This window comes from Pseudonaja textilis, chromosome 1, assembly GCF_049901715.1.
Source record: "Pseudonaja textilis isolate UNSWEBS1 chromosome 1, rPseTex1.2, whole genome shotgun sequence".
Taxonomy (NCBI): domain Eukaryota; kingdom Metazoa; phylum Chordata; class Lepidosauria; order Squamata; family Elapidae; genus Pseudonaja; species Pseudonaja textilis.
In genome coordinates, this window is record NC_141990.1 from 261,167,617 (window position 1) to 261,187,349 (window position 19,733).

At 40.4% G+C, this 19,733-nt stretch overlaps 1 protein-coding gene across 6 annotated transcripts in view; it reads left to right on the top strand.

Moving 5' to 3' along the window:
- The first annotated feature begins 4,595 nt into the window (after positions 1-4,595).
- TSPAN18 (tetraspanin 18) overlaps positions 4,596-19,733 on the top strand; it is a 167,368-nt gene continuing 152,230 nt past the window's right edge. Inside the window, exon 1 of one of the 6 annotated variants that reach the window (XM_026707444.2) lies at positions 4,596-4,906. The gene's annotated coding sequence lies outside the window, so the exon portion shown is untranslated. Of the gene's footprint in view, positions 4,907-5,493; positions 5,617-19,733 lie in introns of those variants that run through there. The other 5 variants (XM_026707453.2, XM_087921401.1, XM_087921399.1 and 2 more) reach the window with 5 other exon arrangements.

The window sequence follows — 19,733 nt, forward strand, 5'->3', positions numbered from 1 at the left end:
GGCATAAATTTCCCTCTCCCACCTATCTCCCACCTCCATCTTGTCTTTTGGCCGTCCTGCCCTCCATCATCCTGGTGCCCTTTGCCCCCCATCCCGGTTTCCCCAATTGATTATTGCTGTCTTGATCTTTCCACCAATGATGATGAGGGACCCCCGTCCAGGATAGCTGCTATGTGTTGCTTCTTAAAGCCTTGTGAAGTCTCAGCACAACCTTCAGGGAGGCTACACAAAGGCCTTAGGTATGGCCAGCAACAGCAACACTTGAGAGGTGGGCTTGCCTCCTCAGCAGCAGAAGGAAGAAGACAGCCTGGGTCGGGGGTAGCAGGAATAGGTGGTGGGTTTCAGGGTGGCCTAAAGGGCAGAGGTGGGAGGAAGAGGGTTAGATAAGGGGAGATGAAGCATACCCTGCAGTTGTTAATGTGGGCAACTGGACAAGTGCCCAAATGTTTATCACATGACTGTGGGGGTGCGGTAGTTTTGAGTACTTAGCATATGCACGGTCTTAATTTTTAATGGTCACAGTCCAAATGGTTGCTAAGTGATAAGTACCTGTAGATAGATCGACCAAAAAATAATAGAAAACAGCCTGCTACTTATTCAAGCAACATTAAGTGGCTTAGACTATACAATTTAAAAAATGATTCATATTCAATGCAATCATTACCACAGGAAAGCATCACTATTCTAAAAACCCATGGACCTTGGAAAGATAACAGGGTGAGGGTGTGATGACCCAGGGTGGGATAAAAAACAAACACAATCACAGAAAACAGGTGAAGCCCCTTTTATTCCTTCAGTTTGCTTCCAAGCTCCAAGTATCTTTGACAGAAGACAAAAAAACCCTCCCACACAGTTACATGAAGAAGGAAAAAAGCAACACAAACCAGGCAAGATAAGGGCTGGAGGATGTCCATAGATAACACACACTGGGAAGGACCTCCAAACTCAGAGAGGAACTGTAAACTAGAGATATTTACATGATTTGTTTCCAGCGTTTGCCAGTATGCAGGTCCAAACTCTTATTCAGTTGTCACACCTTCAGCCCATGAAGAGGATCAAGACCCTCTCCTCCTGAGTAGACCATGTCTCTCCCTTATCCTCTCCTCCCTGAGTGCCCTAGGATGGATAGGGGATGGGCCTGGGTCCTTGTCTAACTGCTCAGCGGGCCCCCTCCCCCTCCCCAGCCACCTCCACAATCTCCAGAGCCACACACCCCACTCCCTGTTGGCTGCTCCTCCTCTCCCTCAGAGTCAGTCTCCACCAGGGGCATGACAGAGGGCATGGCATACTTCAGGAGAGAATGCTACCCCATAGACTAAGGATGGTCCTGAGCAGCTTATTCCCCTGGGCTTATTCCCCAGCTCTTGATCCACCATGGAGGGACTACAGATAGTCCATGACTTATGACCACAATGGACCCTAGAATTTATGGCGCTAAGTGAGACATTTGTAGGTGAGTTTTACCCCATTTTATGACTTTTCTTGCCGTGTTTGTTAAACGAATCACTGCAGCAGTTTAAGTAAGGTTGTTAAGTGAATCTGGCTTCACCATTGACTTTGCTTGTCAGAAGGTCACAAAAGGTGATCACATGACCCCGGGACGCTGCAACCGTCATAAATATGAACCAGTTTGCTGAGCATCTGAATTTTGATCATGTGACCATGGGGGATGCTGCAGAGGTCATTAAGCATGAAAAATGGTCACAAGTCACTTTTTTCAGTGCCGTTGTAACTTTGAACAGTCACTAAACGAACGGTTGTAAGTTAAGGACTACCTGACCTCAAAGCATCCTCCTCTTTTTGGACTATGTAGGTCAGGGCTGTCCAACTTGCAATTGTCATGGTGGCGTCATGTGACGTATCACAACTTTTTCCCCCTTTGCTAAACCGGGCATGGCATGGCCCGCGTGTGACATATCTGACTCGTGGGCCGGAATTTAACACCCCTGATGTAGGTGGACAGATTCTGCCTCGAGATGATGATCCTGGAATCAACAAGGATCCAAACTGTATGGGGCTTACAGGTAATCACCAGCAGCTTGAAGTGGACCCAGAATCTAATGAAGGTTTATGTGGTGTGCAGATTCTGAGGAGAGAGACAGAAAGACATCACCCTTAACTGAGATGTAATATCCAGCATTCCTGTAGCACATGGGAAGCCCTGTTCTGCTAAATCTCTACACCAGAGATGGTATCCAGCAGGTTCTGACCAGTTCTGGAGAACCGGTAGCGGAAATTTTGAGTAATTCGGAGAACTGGCAAATACCCCCTCTGATGGTCCCGCCCCCATCTCTTCTCTGCCTCCCAAGTCCCAGCTGATCGGCTGGGTCTTCTTTTGTTGCCCTGCACTGGAGAACGGAGCTGGAAAGCAGGTTACTGGGGTGGAGAAGGAATGGGGATTTTGCAGTGACCTTCCCCTGCCACGCCCACCAAGCCACACCCCTAGAACAGGTAGTAAAATTTTTTGAATCCCACCAATGCAGATATACATTACTATAGATATCTTTTATCTGAAACACCAAAAATTCAATGGTCAAAAATAAGATGAAAGGTAGGTAATGGTAGAGAATGGAGGAGAGGTGAACCATAAGCAGGAATTATATCTATTTATCCATTTATCCATCCATCCATCCATCCATCCATCCATCCATCTGTCTTGTCTGTCTTGTCTTGTCTTGTCTTGTCTGTTTGTCTATCTATCTATCTATCTATCTATCTATCTATCTATCTATCTATCTATCTATCTATCTATCTATCTATCTATCTATCTATCATCTATCTCCATCCATCCAAAGGACACAGAACTTTCTAGAGTCACTGAAAGCAACACTGTGAGTACATCCTGGACCAGAAGTGGTCTTCAGCAGGTTCTGACCAGTTCTGGAGAACCGGTAGTGGAAATTTTGAGTAGTTCGGAGAACCGGCAAATACCACCTCTGACTGGAGATTTTACAGTATCCTTCCCCTGCCACACCCACCAAGCCATGCCTACAGAACCGGTAGTAAAAAAAAATGAATCCCACCATGGCTCTATTGCCTATCAGCAGCTGCATCCAGTGACAATGGTAATGATGAAAGAATCTAGTTGGATCCATTTCTCCAGAGCCAGGAGAAAGGGTGGGGGTGGGGGGGAAGCAAGATTTAAATGGCTTCTAAGTCATCTTCAAAGAGAACCCCAATCTGCAATGTAATTGACACTTGAGTCATTACTTTCAACATTACCAAAAGGTTTGAGTCACTGCCTTCAACATTACCAAATCAGGAAAGGGCATAATGGATAGACCTTCTGAAGCTGGCCAAAGGCACCTTTGGATAGCATTTCTATCCACCATCCCACAAGTTTTGCAAACCTCAGAATTCCCAGATTCATTATATATATATATATATAAAAGACACTAATGAAGAGTCTTCCCACTTACAAGATTCTATATTAACCCTCAGATCACGTTTATAGACATCTCATTACAATTCTCGATTCCTGATCTTACCCAACTGAGTAGGATTTGACAGTTCCATATTAAACTGTGTTCTCATATAGGCTGCACACACCTGCACTTTAATAATTGTCTGTTGCCATAATCGCATCTGCAGGATGCTCCTGGCAGCCCCTATCTATGGCAGCCTCAAGAATTGTTGCGCTGTCTTCAAAGCCTTAAGAATTGGGGCAGATAGCAGCCTACATATTATATCAACTCTATTACATTTCTTTCTTCCCCGCTGTCCCGTTGGAATTTCCCATCTCTCAACTACCCTGGATGACGGCTGTTTAAACTTCCCTCTCAGAGTCTTTATTTTTAATTTGACCCCAACGGGAGAGGAAAGTTAAGTCTCATCATAGGTTCTCCTTTCCCTAATTGCCAGTTCATTTATCTAGAACAAGAGCGACAAGTTTCCTGAGGGAGTTCCTCGAAGTCAAAGAGCCAGAAAAGCTGGAAAACTTGTTAGAGGAGTGCAGGGGGTGGGGAGGGGGGAGAAAGGAAGAGAGGGAGGGGGAGAGAGGGAGAGAAACTGGCTGGCTGGTGGGGAAGGAAAGGCAGAAAACCAAGAAGGACCCAAGGCATGCAATCAATAAAAATAAAGAGAGGGAGGGAGGGAGAGATGAGGGAGGTGTGTGTGTGTGTGTGTGTGTGTGTGTGAGAGAGAGAGAGAGAGAGAGAGAGAGAGGGAGAGCAATAAAAATAGAGGGAGGGGGAGAGAGAGACTGGAGAAGGGACCAAGATAAAAATAACGAGAGGGAGGGAGAGAGAAAGAGAGAAAGAGGAAGGGGAGAGGGAGATTGGAGAAGGGACCAAGGTAAAAATAAAGAGAGAGGTGAGAGAGAGAGGGAGAGGGCATGCAAGCAATAAAAATAGAGGGAGAGAGAGACGGAGAGGAACGGGGAGAGAGAGACTGGAGAAGGGACCAAGGTAAAAATAAAGAGAGAGAGGGAGAGGAGAGAGAGAGAGATAAAACACCGAAAAGGGACCAAGGCATGCAAGCCATAAAAAAAAAAGACAGACGCTGAGATGCCAAGCAGGACGCGCCCGCTCTCTTCTTGCGCGGGACTAAACGCCGCGAACAATGCAACGAAGGGACGGCGCAAGGGCCCGGGGGGCGGGGCGGGGCGGAGCGGGGCGGTGGAGCTAGCTGCAGCTGGCGACTCAGGGCTCTCTCAGGCTGCTGGGCGAAAAGGCTCCGCGCCCGCAAAGCCGAGAGGCTGCTGCAGACAAGAGCTCGCCCGCGTTTCCTCGCGGCGCCTTCCAACTTGAGCGCCCGCAGCAGAGGCAGCGCCGCCCTGCAACGTCTCCTGGCGGCTTCTCCCCAAAGTTGCTCCAGCCCCGCGCCTTTGGGGAAAGCTGTGCTAACGCTGCCCTGCGAGCGGGACCCGGTCCGGGGGGCTGCTGGATTGCCTTCCGCTACTCCGAGGGTAAGACGACCGGGTAGAAGCGGGTGGGTGGATGGGTGGGGGACATCTTCTCTCTCCTCATACTTCGCCCCTCGCCGAAACCGCTTCTCGCCACCCGCCCTGCCGATCGCTGCCCTCAGCGCAGCGCTCCGACTACTTGCCCGGGAGCTGCTTCCAGCGGACGCGCCCTGGAGTTCTCACATGCCCCAGAGGTCGCTGGGTTTCGGATCAGTTTTTGCTCCCCCCCCATCCCCGGAATGCGAATAAGATTAGCGTCACCCTTGAGGGAGCCGTGGCTTCTCCATGTCTTCTGAACAAGCCCATATTGATAGGGTTGAGCCCTATCAAGCAGTAAAACCTCCCAGGTGCTTTACGAGAGACCCGGCTCTTCGCTACTCAGCGGCTCCCTCCAAGGCGCTACGCAATCCTCACCCTGTCTCTAGACGAGGGGCTCCCCTCCTCCTCTCCCCTCCTTCCCCTCCTCTCCGCCTCGCTTTACTAAGTTCCTTTCCCACTCCCCCCCATCAGGTCCACCCACGGTCTTTTCCACCCTCTCTATTTTTAACCTCGCGTCTTAGGGTCGGACTTTAAGGGGGACTGCCCCAGATGTGAAGTTTGGTGTTGACTTTCCCACGACGCTCCCGTCGGCTCTCTTCTACCTTCTTCGTCCTGAAGTTTACAAATCTATCCCGAATTCCTTCTGATGATGTTCCTTGTGTTAAAAGGAAAAGGTAAATGACAGCCTTCCGCCTTTCTTTCTGCCTGCGTCCTGTCGGTTTTTTTTTTTTTTTTCAGAGTCAACTGAGTCTGGGTTAAGTAATGGTAGGGTGTGATCCATCTTCCACCCTCATAAGGTTGGGGGCATTTTGCAGTCCAGGAAATGGCAGCAAAGAGAAATGGGTTATTGCTTCGGTTTTGTGGTTTTGTTGTCTTGAAGGCTCCTCAAGTTAGTTAAAGGATGCAGGGCTTCTTCCATCCTCTTTCCCCTTTCAAACTTGATCCACATGATTTGCTTTCAGTTGTGCTTAGATTTGACAATAGAACAGAAGCGCTTAGAGATTCTGGATTGTGCAAACCAAAATTAAATATTCCTTAAATGCTATAGTTTCAGGGGATGTCCTCCCCTTCTGTTAGAGTTCGTTTTCATATTCAATTTCCTACCATTATTCAACAAAACCTGCCTTTTAGATTCAAAAGCTAATTTAGTAAGCTGTTGCTCTTATCCAACTATTATTTCTACAAATGGTAATGGTGGAATTTTTTCTTTCTTCAAATAATTACTCCCCCCCCTCCAATATTCCTATTCTTATTTTATCTATTCTGTAGTATGGATCTCAACATTGCTAATAAGCATCACATTAACATTTGCTAAAGTTCAAGAAATAACTCTAGTAATCATTCATAATGTCTTCATATTTCCCTCTTGCCCTGCAAAGAGCTAGCAAGCAAGCAGAGTAGAAAATGTGGTGGATAACATTTGCCTATAACAATGTATTTGTGAGAAGTTGACATTTATATTGTTTGTGGTTCTCAGTCTTTCTTCCTGCTTTTAACATGTTTGTACAGTTCAAACTTCCTAAAACCTTGAGTTTTGGAGTAGCTTTTCCCAGCTTGCTGTCCTCCAAACATTATTGGAGTATAATTCCCAGCACTCTAGCCAATTGCTGTTGGAGGCACCAGAAGGGGAAAGGGTATACTTATCTTTGCATTTGTCAGAGTTAGTAGAATTGTAGTTCTGAACGATAATGTGATTGGTTATTTCTACAAATGAGTTTAGGAGAAAAGGCAAAGGTTACACATCTGGAAAATTCTTTATGAGATTAGCTGGACAGTGGAACAATTTATCCTGAAATTTCCACCTCTTCTCCTTGGGGCTGTATAGATATACCGTACTTAACACACTGTTTTTTAGGCATGAAGTATATAGGCTGGGCTGCACCATCCCTCAGGGGATTATTTTCTCTCTCAACCAGAATGTGTGCTCATAGGGAGAAGTTCCTTGAGGATGGGCTTCAGCGGGAGTTCAAAAGCTCGAAAGACTAAACCTCTGGTCCTGGTGACCGACCCAGATTGGATCCTGCAACATTATCCTGGGACACGTATATTTGCTTTCTTTTGGTGGAGATACTGTTTGGCAATGTGGTGGCTTCAGGGATGGGATGCTACCGGTTCTGCCCGGCTCTATAGAACCGGTAGGTCTGAAGAGCAGCAGACACCCAACCGGTTCTGTGTTTGCTGCTGTTTTGGCCCACTGCCCGCCCGGGCTCTTACCTGTCCTTTATTTCTTGCTTTTTCAACCTCAGCTGCTTTGTGCAGCACAGCTGAGGTTGAAAAAAGCAGGGAAAAAGAGGCTTTTCAAACGCTGCGCACCTGCGCCCTGCACTTTTCAGCTCTCCAGGTGGCACAGCTTAAGGTCTTTTTACACACATTTACAGCGTGCATCTGGCACACATGCACGTGAAGTATGCATGTGCGCGCAAAACGTCACTGAACTGGTTGTAACAGCGGTTGAATCCCACCCCTGGGTGGCTTCTTATGTATGAAGAATTGGAGGTGGCGTTTGTGTGGGTAAATATATATATATACTTGTCTAAAATAATTTAAACTTGATAGGGCAACACTATCAAACTTGATAGGGCAACACTATCATGTTTCTTGTTAGAGATGGTTTTTCTGGTCCCGGACCCCAGCAAATAGCAGCATGCAGATGACCTTTGCTGATACAGAAAGAACTAAGTAGGGTTAGATCTTAAGACATCAGGACATGCAGGACTTGTAGAATGGACTGGTAAGAATTTAGAAAAGATATATATTAGTTGGGCATAAATGATTAGAAATAGATGGTTCTGTGAAGGCCATTATAGATGATGACCAGCACTTTGACTTGCGCCTGGTCATTGACTAGTACAGCCAGTGCACTCATATAAGACATGGGCATAAGAAATGCTTGTTACTACTTGCTGTATTTTGGACCAGATATAATTTCCAAATAATTTTCAAGAGTAGTGCCATACATAAGCACAACAATGGGGCAAAACTGAGCTATGGCAAACCACCCTGCCTTTCTGAGATGCAACATTATTTCAAACTGTCAAGTGAATGCTGTGGTTGAAGAACAAACCGTTGTTTGCTAAGGGATGTTTTTGTCGAATACCATAAATGCTAAAAACTTCATAAATCATGGTCATGTGACTGTGATGATGATGGCTGTAAATCCAGGTTGGTTGCTGACCACCTGACTTGTGGTCACATGACCCATTGGAGAGCAACCGTTGGAATTTTGGAACTAACTCATAAGTTTGTGGAGGGTCCATCATAAGTTGAGGACTTCCTGTAAACATGAAAAACAATTGAAAACACAGATTGTGGCTTAGGTGGAAGAATTATAAAGACTGATCATCTCTTTCAGGTACAGATGAAAAAGCAGCAAGCAACCTTTTGGTCCCTGAGAATCACATATGGCAATCAGTGGTGGGATTCAAATATTTTTACTACCGGTTCTGTGGGTGTGGCTTGGTGGTGTGGTAGGGAAAGGATGCTGTAAAATCTCCAGTCAGGTGGTATTTGCTGATTCTCCGAACTACTCAAAATTTCTGCTACCGGTTCTCCAGAACTGGTCAGAACCTGCTGAATGCCACCTATGATGGCAATGGATGGTGAATTTATAGCTCAGAAATCTGCTAATTGATGAATGCTCTCATGCGCATACATAGCTGCCTCCTCTATCTGTACATATAGGTAGTTCTCATTTAATGACTGCCTCTGGAAGCAATTGTTTGCAGTTGCAGTAGTGATGAAAAAGTAACGTGCAACCAGTGCCATTTATAACCTTTGTAGCATCTCCCTCAGTCACACAACCATTTCAGTTTCTGTGGATTGTTTTGTGCCTTACTCATTCCACCCTCTTCCCGAGAGTAGAGATTGCTTAAACAAGCTCTCTCTTCCTGAGTTGCTGTTCCTCAGTTGCAGAGCTCCCTAAAAATGCTAACTGCGAATTAAAAAGCTCTCTGTGACTTAAATCAGTGGATTAGAATCCTCTGCCTTCTTGCAGCTCTACCTGAAACTGACAAGACCCTAATCAGTTTCATATTAAAGGACTTCTTTTACCTTCTAAGCAACAGACAGGGAGGGTGTTAGGCAAACAGCCAGTGCTAGCATATTCCTTTCAATATGTATTCCTGTTGTGTGTCTGTTTATTCTCTTGTAATCCCTTTCTCTACAATGAATGCAAATGCAAACATTAATTCTGTTCTTGCTAATTATCTCAGCATTGAGGTGAACATTCCAAAGATTTGGGAAGTAGGGAAAAATGCTATAAGATTTATCCAGTTTCTTTGTGAACTGAGTTCTGGAAGCTTGTGCTGCCATTTGAGCTCAACTGGCTGGGGTGATATCCTTCTGACACTAAAGCAAAGAAGAGTTGAAGTAAATTGTATGGACAGTCACAAGATTTTTTTACTTAGTAATTGCTTCACTTAATGACCAAGTTGTTGGTTCCAATTGTGGTTGCTAAATAAGTAGATAATTAAAATACCAATAATGTCACCCTCTACTGCTTTATGCTTGTTTTCTCCTACTGTATCTTAGGAATATGGAGAAGTCTACAGTTCGTATAAAGCCTTGTGCAGCTTGGGATTTGGTTTTCTGAAGAAATTTCTTTTTTTGCCTGGCCAGCAGTCAAGATTGAATGGAGATGGATTATCAGATGTTTGCTATGCAGAAAATTGAGATAGCTTTCTTGAGACAGATGCCCCAATAATGGATTTTTCTTTTTGTCTAGGGTTGGCATTGACTCTAGTTTTTTTTTGGCATTAATTATAAATATAATTGTTCATCCAGACTTTTTGATTGACTATCTTCTGTTCTGTGTGTGTCAGCCTTTCATATTATGATGCTAATCTATTTATTTATTTGGTAATTTATTTATTTTGGTAATGTTTGTATTCTGGTAGCTCACTCTGGAATTACTTTCTGTAGAACACTCTTTCCCTAGAGATCTGCCAGACCCCCACTCTTCTGGAAGGCCTTGAAGAGCTGGCTGTTTCCACAAATGTTGGAGTGGGATGAGTCTGAAGCAAAGGTACAGTGTGGATTTGTGGGAGAGTTCTGTCCTGTGTGCCATGAGTTTTGAACAGATTTTTATTATATTTTTATTCTGATGGTTTGCGGGTTTCTGTTGTTTTTAGTGTTTGTATGCTGCGCAGGATTGTTGTTTCAATATAGGTAGATATATAAGACTTAATAAATCAAATTAACTAGCTAATTACTGATAGTTGATGTTTTGATCTAGAGCAGGGGTGTCAAACTCACGTCACAGCATCGTCACATGACATATTGGGACTTTTCCCTCCCTTTGCTAAACCAGACATTGGTGTGGCCAATATGTGATGCATCCAGCCTGCGGGCCGGGAGTTTGAGAACCCTGATCTACAGTATCTGAATGAATGCATGAATGGCTTGGCAATGGAAGGAAAGCCTGTAGTGGAAAGTTGAGTCAGTTGGCATATATCTTCTCCCATCACCCATCTACCAATCATTTTGTTTGGGACAGGTGTAGACAATTTCCACAAATCATCTTCGCCAATATATTGCAGTAAAAGCAGGAACATGAGAGAGGAGGTACTTTGGATGGAGGGAGCAGAATAACAGGTGGGTGCTATTCCCAGTGTAGCAGATACATTGTGATTTTTAGGAGACTTTCAAGGATTGTGAGCATCTCCTGGTTACCTGTATGTAATTTATACAATTAGCATAAAGTCCACACTTCAAATAGATGAATTCACCATCTTGCTGAACATCAGATGAAGAATGCAGATCCAGTCTCAAAATGAAACTATTCTATGTTGCTGAGACTCTTTGGAACAAGAGCACTTCATGAAAATTAAATATTTCAGAAGAGCTTGCTTTTGGGCAGAAAAACCATTTCAGACAATGAAAATCTAATTAAATTAAATTTACCAGCGCAAGACTCCCATCCCTCACTTTTCAAATTCTGTTGTGTTTTAACAGTCAAATGTAACTTTGTTACTTCACAGAAATATTGGTTATGAAAGTAGGGCGGGCCCATTTTCTCTATCTCTACTACAGTACAACATCTTTATCCCAATATGATGTCATGTTTGGCTTATTGTTTAGTGTTACAGTTTTTGGTATGAAGTAAAGGAAAGAAAAAAATTAATGAAGTGTATGTTTATGAAACAGCTGACCAGTTCTAACTTCCTGCCAAGTTCTATATGTGTGTATGTGTTTAGTCACTTCACTGCATTTTATCTTTAAATGGAAGTAGAAAAATGAGTGGTGCAAGTTAAAAATGAAAACGAAGACCATAATTTTAGTTCATTTGTTTTATTTTGGGTCACTTCAGTTAGACAGTCTGGTTCTTATTTTTGACACTGTATGAAAAATCTGCTTTGCCTTCCATGCTGAATTATAGCTTCATTCGATCCCTGCATTTATTTTCTTATTCAACTCTTATGAGGTCAGTAAATCACAAAGAAGGATTTAGTAGTGCCTTCTGGTATAGTATGGGCTTGAATAAATAGACGATGATAGTTGGTTTTGTATTTTGCTAGCTTACTTCTGTCACTGAGGCTTGCCAAATCAATGTTCTTCCAGCTTAAAAAAGAAGCTGGCATTCTGGTTTTGTGATGGTTATCCTTCTATGGGCTTCTGGGCTTTTTATTCTGCCAGTTAATATGATTCAAGTGGGCTCTCAAGGACAGTGTTTTTCAGAATGTGGACAGGAATTATACTAAGTGAAACCATACTGTACTTCGATGCACTTCGGCTGACAATAGCTGTAAATTACTCATTCCTTGCTGACTTCACTGTACTGTCAGTGATCAAATTAGTTGCAATTAGTTGCATGTACTGCCATTAAATACTGAACATTTGGATTTGCTGCACAGACCCTTTATGATAAGATTATGGAACTCAAAAATCCATACTTCATTGGATACAAATGTAGCAGCATGTGCAATCTTTGTGTTGGCAAATTTGCATATTATTTCATTGTATAGAATAAGAAGTTGCATATATTTATATACGTATGCTCAATTTTATGGAGCAAGAGAATGAACAATTGCAAAAAGGGAAGACTTTCGTGTGGTGTTTTGGTTTGTAGACATTTATCTTTCATCATTGCTACAGTATGATGAATGAGCTTCTTTCTCAGGATAAAATAGTATCAGTTATATTATGATAGTACTTAATTTGAAGCTATTATAAAATGAAACATCTTCTACCCTGTTCTAATTTTTTGCTCTTGGAGAGATGAATTTTGCTAGGAAGTATTAAACACACTCGCACACACCACACACACACACACAGTTTGAAGACTGTACTGATGAAGAATTTAAGCTGATAAATAATAGAAATGATTCAAATATAATTCTTTGTATGAAAAAAATCCATTTACTTCCAAATAAATTATCATATTTGTATGTTTAATTATGCCCGTCCTGCCACTTGTCAACTTGAAGGAAAGTGGGCAGAGCCACATTTTTGGACTGAACATACTTAAAAAAAGTTTATTGAGTCTCTTCTATAGCTAATAGTGCAGGGATCTACATATGGTTGATGAATGCAGTTTCTCAAAACAGAGGTTGAAGGAAGGCTGAGGGAACAGATTTGACATGAAACTCTGGGCCAGCAAGTAGGCTGTAGTTGGCTGCTATCTGAAGAAGAGTAATTATTTGAGAGCTAACTACTTCTTAAATATCTTCTCTTTTAAAAGATGTACATATTTTAAAACTAGAATTCTAAACAAAGAGGTTTTCAGATTTAAATAAATATGTAAATAGACTCCTTTGGCTTGAAGTTGCACTACTGAGTACTTATTTATGTTATATATTTCGCAGAGAGAAACCAAAACCAAGACACTCATGGAATGAATATTCATCTGCCTTGCATAAGCAATTAACTTGAGTAGAATTGCTCAGTCTCTTTTAGATGAACTGTTTTTCTGAGGCAGAAAGACTATGCAATCTTAATTATAAAACTTTGACTTCCAAATGTGTACTTTTAAAATAATTATTCAGCACAGATTGCTTGATCTGTTTTATTTATGACTAGCATTGTTATATTTTAGTTTATATATGGCCTAATTTGTGCGTACTGCTAACCATAATCGATGTTTTCACAAACTGCACTAAAACTACTCTGCTATGATGATTATATGGTTGTTAATCAATTTCTACTTGAAACGCTTCCTAATTACATCTAAAAGTGTGTTTTCTACTTTGTGACCACATATTATTAACCATTCTTGAGCGAGTGATCCTGTTCCATTACTTACCATTTTCTGCAGCTACGTTTGTTTGGGTTCCTTTTTCGTGACCTTACATTTCTTCCTATTAAAATTAATTTCCTTTTGATAATGCATTTTGTTATGTTTTGCCATATATTTGCATAACTTTTCATTGCTTCCTTTATAAAGTGTACCTTTCAGATTTGACCCATATTATTCTAGGTACCATGAGAGTACAGTTAGACATGAACCAGTTGCAAGGATGGTTGTGGATGATAGCAATTGCTTTAATGTTTTCTCCTAAAGATGATTTGTCAATTTGGAATATTTCCCCTGAATTACTTTTTTTCCTAACTAAATCTTATGGAATGATTTATTATGCACGTATCCTGTCTAGTTGCTGTTTTGATTCCTAAACTTTTAATATTAACCCTCCACATACCTTTGAAAAAAATGGATGGCGAATTCTATTTGTTGACATTGGAGGAAATCCGTTCTCCAGATCATCTGAAATATTTGTTGATGGATGGGGTAGTTATCTGAATTAGGCAATAACCAAGTCTCATGATAGCTTCAGTTGAGGAAACATCTCATAAGAGGAAGGAAGTTGCATTCCATTTTAGTTTTTTGTTCTGTAGCGGAGATTTGGATGTTTGATTTGGAAGGAATCAGTAGGATAGAGGCCAATGGCATTATCTTTAATTATTATTATTATATTGCTGATACTAACAATGCCATCTTTATCATGCTTTTAATTTAGTGTTGATATTATCAATCGAAACAGTTTGACCCATTCCAGCCATTGATACCATCAGGTATGTCCTGCCAATTTGTAGTCATTGAAAATTCTAATTTAATTTACAACTTGATTAGGTGTTTGATATCTTATTTATTATTTATTATTTTTTTAATAAAAATTATTTGCCACCCATCTCCTATCCAATGATTGTGGGTGGCTTAAAACATCCCAGAGCTTACAACATCTTACAAGATCCTTGCTAGGGTATTATTGTTAATTGGGTCAACTGAGAAAGATGTTCTCTTTAAACAAATTAAAACTGACCAAGTTTAATGTGTTGTTTAAATGCAGGAAATGACTTGAGTCTTATATTTAACTAATTCTGCCCTCTCATCAAGCAGACAGAGGAAATGGGAAAATAAATTCTTGAAAAAAAGATTCTTGATCTAAGTTATTTTATTTAGTCCTGTCCAAAGACGTGTCAAATCCTGTCAGCAGCTGAGTCTAAGTTAGATATCTTTTTTTCTGATTGGTTGTCTGTTTCATTTCCCCACAACAATGGCTCCTGTTATGAATGGCCTGCAAATCTATGTACAAAGCATGGGATTGGAATGACTAGAAATTGGATTGGGTTGATTAAATATCTATGGAGATTCTCAGTCATCCAGGTCATGGTTATTCCAAAGGTGCTTTTTCAAAAGGCAACTAGACCTTTTTGGGGTTTTTTTAAAAAGACATTTCGCTTCTCATCCAAGAAGCTTCTTCAGAAAGTTCTTGGATGAGAAATGAAATGTCTTCAAAGAAAAAACAGAAAGTCCAGTTGCCTCTTGAAAAAGCACCTTTGGCATTGGGTTGGTTACTGGCCCACGTTGCCTTTCTTGGAGAAGTGAATTTTTACTTACTGAGACAGTAAGCGTATGAACCTATCTTTGTTTTTAACCACACCATCTGCTGCTTTTGAAAAGAACAGGGAGGAAATAAGCTGTGTTAGATCCAGGCTAATGTAGATGACTTCCCAAGATTTGAATCCTTTTGGAGGAAATGAGCAGCTTTGGATCCAGTTTATCTTAAACCCGGATCTCATTATCCTGCTGTGCAAAGTCTTATTATTGAGCTTGTACAGCAGGATAATGTAGTAATGCATGCCTGAGCGCTTAGCAATTTGGCAGGGGATTCTGTGAAGAATTCACTTCATACTATGGATTCACTTAATGACGGCAATAATTCACTTAATGGCTGCTGCAAAAAGCCAAGTCTGGCCACATGGGTGCCTCAATTTATGGCAGAATGACTTGCCACTGCATATGCAGTTCCAATTGTCATTGTAAATCGAGGACTATATGTACAGATAATATTCAATTTACAACCACAACTGAGCCTAACATTTCTGTGGCTAAGTGAAACATTTGTTAAAAGAGTTTTGCCTCATTTTACAACCTTTCTTGCTGCAGTTGTTAAATGCATCTGGCTTCCCCATTGACTTTGTCAGAAGGTCACAAAAGGTGATCACATGACACCAGGATATAGCAAATGTCATAACTATGAGTCAGCTGCCAAACGTTTGAACTTTGATCATGTGATGATGGGGATGTTGCAATTGTTGTAAGTGTGAAGTACAGTCATAAGATACTTTTTTTTCAGTGCCGTTAACTTTAAATGGTCACTAAATATACTATTGTGAGTCAAGGACTATTAGTTTTTCTCTAACAGTGATTTGTGAATATATTTAATCTGATACCTCCATCAAATCTTGTATCTGTTTCAAAGTAATAAATTAGAAGAAAAGGAGTATTTCTAGGCAGTTTTGATTTTATAAAAAGATGTTTCTTTTGATACTACTTGCATCCTTGTGGCACCAACTCTGATGCCAAACTGTTCAGCTTGGTCTACTTGAATTCAGTTGGGGATATGAACACAAAGAAGAGCTAATCTAGATTAAGGTCCATTTTAGTCCAGCCTTGCTTCTCACAGTGGCCAGCCATATGCTTCTGGGTGTTCACCACCAGAAAATGGAAACAAAGCCCTTTCCCCCCTCTTGTTTCCCTGCAATTGACATATGGAAATATAGTGGTTTCATCTAGAAGACGCAAAGTTTCTACTTATTGGTAGTGATTATTAATACTATCTTGTGAAAATCTTTTCCAAAGACCTCAACTATTGGAAGTGTTTAGAAGTGAATCTGCTTATATGTATCTAGGTAAAACAACTATGTATGTATGTATGTATGTATGTTTGTAACTATTCTAAAATTACAAGTTCCAGGTATACTTGTAAAAGAATGTATATACATATCACACATACATATATAGGCTAAGGAAGCAGCAGCACACTTCCTTTCTGTTCTCTGCTGCAGAGCAATATGTGTTAAAGTTTAAGTTGAGATGCCCTGGAGAGCCACATGTCAAGAATTGGCATGCTGCCATTCTGTGCATTCAGGGTATTTTCAACAAATAATATAATGTAGATACATTAACCAACAGAGTGTGAGCTGTAACACAACATTCGAACTTTTTTCTGATACTAAACTGCCAACATCAACATGTTTTTTTAGAAATTTTTGTCCCAGCCTTATTATTTTTATAACTTAATGGGGTGAACTTACAGAATTGAATAAAGAATGTTTAGCATTCCCTTTTCCTCCATTTCCCCCCACAAACCCTTGTGAGGTGGGTTAGAGTGAAGGAAATGACTGGCCCAAAGTTGCCCAAATGGCTTTCAGGGCTAAGACCGGACTAGAACTCACAAACTTCTGCTTTCTAGGCCAGCACCATTAACCAAACAAATATAGAAACTATTTTTATAATTTTAAAGAGGCGTCACAGGATCAGAAAACATATATCCATAGGCATCAACATGTTATATCTAACAAAACTTAAAACTGAGTATTGTTCTGTCTTTGTAATCAAAATATCAAGATTACACATAAAAGCTTGCAGAAGTAATTTAGGGGAGTGGAGAGAACTCTAAAGAAAATGCCAAGGAAAATCACAATGAGGATTAAGAATGTCTTAGTAGCCATACTGACTTTGGAGATGACAACATAACTGGTGTAGATAAATTTGGCATAATATATATATATTTTGCAATTTGTGTGGCAGTGTCAGGTTTAAAGTACAGAACTAAAATAACCAATAAGCTTAAAATGTATATTAGAATACAACTGAGATTAAAGTCATTTCAATTCCCCCAAACCATTACTATAGACTGAGTCATTCAGTTCCCTAATCCATCACCTGGGGAGGAAACCATTATCATATGGAAATAATTTTATGGAAGATCCAAAAGTTACAGAACGCATGGACTGTGACAGGTTTGTGTAGATGTGTGGAGTGAATTCTGAACAAATGGCGTGCTTTGAAAGATTTCATGTGTACACTCTTTAGACCATAAATAATGCACTGTTGAAATAGTTAAAGCCCTGATTTCATACTGTTCTGATTTCTTCTAGCCAGCAAATCATTATTACATCATGTCTTGTCATTTTTAGACAATATATATTGCAAATTGAATCTAATCTCTTCATATTGACTCAGAGAGTATAGTACAAAACTTATAACAGAGTTGGTACCAGATGGACTTGATGTATATCTGTCTCTTTTGCCCCTTTCCTTATTATTGACACAGCTTTTTAAAAATTATCTGGAAAATTATTTTAAGTTATTCATTTGTTTAAAGAACATACCAAACTCGCAGTACAGGTAGTTCTTGAGTTATTTTTTTATATCCTGGTTTAGAATGTATTTCTCAAATTTCAAAGTACTAAACCTTATTTGTGAGATAGACAACCATATAAACTGCTTAATTAAATAAGACTTCTTTTGATGGCCACGTATGACATTGCAGGCCCAAATGAATCAAAATATTTGACTACTTAAAAATCTGATTTCAATTTGAGGGGACAGTTCAATTGATAATGTTTCTGATATATTTTACAAATGCATGAATCTGCTGGGGAAAGGTTTTATCAGTAATCATATTTCAATTGTGGAAAAGGTCTGCTTTTAAACACTTTGTATCATCTCTTAGGAACTGATAAAACATTTTCATTCAGTAGGAACTGGGGAATTTAGGCTCTTAAATTGCCTAAATGGTTGGTTGGTTTCTTTGTTATTTTATGTCTACATGGAGAAAACTGATGTATACATATTGTAATCAAAATCTCACACAATTACACTGTAACATATACTAACATATATTATGCAAGGCAATGGTTTTGAGGGGTCTTTGAACACTGTTGGACAAAGTTTCCTTGAACTAAATGATTACCTTACGCATCTTTGAATTTAAGAATGTTCTTTTTCCCCTTAGAGCTTGTCAGCATAAGAAACATGCATTAACTTGTTATAAATCAATTTCTAAACTAAGACAGCTGGGATGACTTTCTATTGAAAATGTCATTTTTCTATTTAAATCAAATTGATCTGTATTTAAGTTGATTCCTTATCTCAAATTGTATTAGATAGTTCCCATTACCAAACAAAATAGGCATCTGTTATGTTTTAAGCTGCAGGTGGATGATAGTTTTTATGAAAGTGGATACAGAGAATTAATTGTCCTTTTCTAAGGACATGCATATCACATGGGGTCTCTGGCTCAGGCCTTGGCATCTCCAAATAAGGCTGAGAAGGGCTCTTGTCTGAAATCCTGATGAATTACTGCTGCTCAGTGTGTATATAATATTGAGCTAGGGTCAAAGAGTCCCAGAAGCTACAGTTCTTTGCATTTCGTATCCTATTGTCTCCTAGAAATCCTAAGGGTAGTGAAAGTGCACCATTGGCCTGGTCTACCCATTCTTTTTCACTGCTTTGCCTTGAAGGAAAGACTGCTTCTTATAGAAAAAATGTTCACCCTTCTCTTTCTCCAAGCATGACTGTAGAAAGTTCAAACATACAAGAATTCTATCAAAGCATGTAACTTAATAATTATAACTTGTTGTTTGGATTTAAACATCTATCGCTTGGTACTCCTAATGGATGGTTCTGTTCTCTATATACGTTCTGCCAAATGCATGTGAGGAAATTGATACTGTGTTTATCAAAAGTTTGAGCAACCAAAGTTTTGATCAAATAGCATATGCTTCATTCTGGGACGTGTGGCCAAGAGGGAGAAGGCATAAAAAGAAACAACCTGAAATTTCCTGAGCTGATGTTTATCTCTACCACTCCTGGCTAGTTCAGCCTATTTTCAAACTTTCTTTTGCCAGATTGTTTTCCATTCTGTCCTGTTTTAGAGACTTAAGAGTCATTACATATTTTGCCCATGCTTCATAACTAAGATCCTTAGCTTTGCAGCACTTATTCCCCATAAAAGTATATTTTAAAATGGCTTGTTGTTAAAGTATTGTAGTGATTTGAGAAAAACTGATCCCAGAGTGCCTGTCTCAAATTAGGATAATTTGTTCACTTATGCTTCCCAAGGAAGATTTCTCCATTCTCTTTAATTTCCCCACACAGAATTGCAAGCTCCACCTTTTATGCATAATTCTGGTTTGAGTATCTGTTTATTTTACTAAGTCTCTAGTTTGACTGTCCAATATATACTAGAGGCTTAGTGTACATTTAAAAGTAGGAAACAAGTATGCTTAAGCACATTCTCAAACTAGGATATATGTACGGTCCTCTATCCATACATTCTCCTCCATGCTGCATCGAGAACCCAGGATGGGTTGACTCCTTTCTATGACATCATTTAGCTGAGTCTGTATTAAGATATAAAAACCAGCCGCTGGGAGAGGCCCCAGCTTTTGACTCAGCTCCTTTCAGTCAGTAGCTGTGTCTCTGAAAGCGTTCTGTTAGATAGCACTCACAAGCGATCTTCAGTACTTTTTTTTCCCTCACTTCAAGCAGCTCCAAGGGCAGCTG